Here is a 776-nt window from a genome sequence, read left to right as displayed (position 1 = left end):
CCCGGAGCGGGCCCCGCCGCGGCCTGCAGGCCCGAAGGCCTCGCCGCCCCCGCCCGCCCGCGGTGCCTTCTCCCCCGCGCGATCCTCCAGCCGCCTCGGGCGGCGCCCCGCCTGGGGGGATCTGCCCGGCCAGGGCCGCTGGGCGGGGGCCTTCCAGCGGCGTCTCGCGGGGCGCGTGAACGGGGGTCGGGACGGTGCTGAGGCCTCCGCGGGGGAAGCTGGCGGAAGGCTCCTCGTCGCAGTTGTTGTGCGGCCGCTTCCAGCCCCCGAGTTGCATAAGCGCGTTTCCCAGGCTCCCTTGCCTGGGCCGGGACGTGCCTCTGGAGCGGCCTGCGCGACTCCGAGGCGGGGATCGCGGCCCTCGGCCCCTTCAGGGACGGCCAGGCTGGCGATTCCGGCCAGCGGGCCCAGGAAAAGGCGATTTCAGCGTTGCCCGGTTTCATGGCAGCGAGAACCGGCCGGCTGAGGATGAGCCGTGCCAGAGCCGCAGATGAAGATCGCAGGGTCTTAGAATACTTGAACGCGTAGCAGAAAATGCCTGAAAATCAGAATTTCTCTCCGGCACCCCCTGACTTCCCTGCAGTGTTTGTGTATTGCGCAATCTGTTGGGACAGGACGTCCGAAAGAGAAAGCAGGGATGCGTTGTGTTGCCAGGTTGAGGTTGAAAATGTTGGTTTTATGAGGTTAATCGCTTGGAGCGCTGGATGGCCAGTGTGGCAGGACTGGAACTCAGAAGATCTGATCCAAGTCCCCGCTCAGCCCTGAAGCCCACTGGG

Source organism: Varanus komodoensis, unplaced genomic scaffold (genome assembly GCF_004798865.1).
Source record: "Varanus komodoensis strain SLA01 unplaced genomic scaffold, ASM479886v1 scaffold20_3, whole genome shotgun sequence".
NCBI classification, from domain to species: Eukaryota; Metazoa; Chordata; class Lepidosauria; order Squamata; family Varanidae; genus Varanus; species Varanus komodoensis.
Note: the sequence above shows the minus strand (reverse complement) of the source record.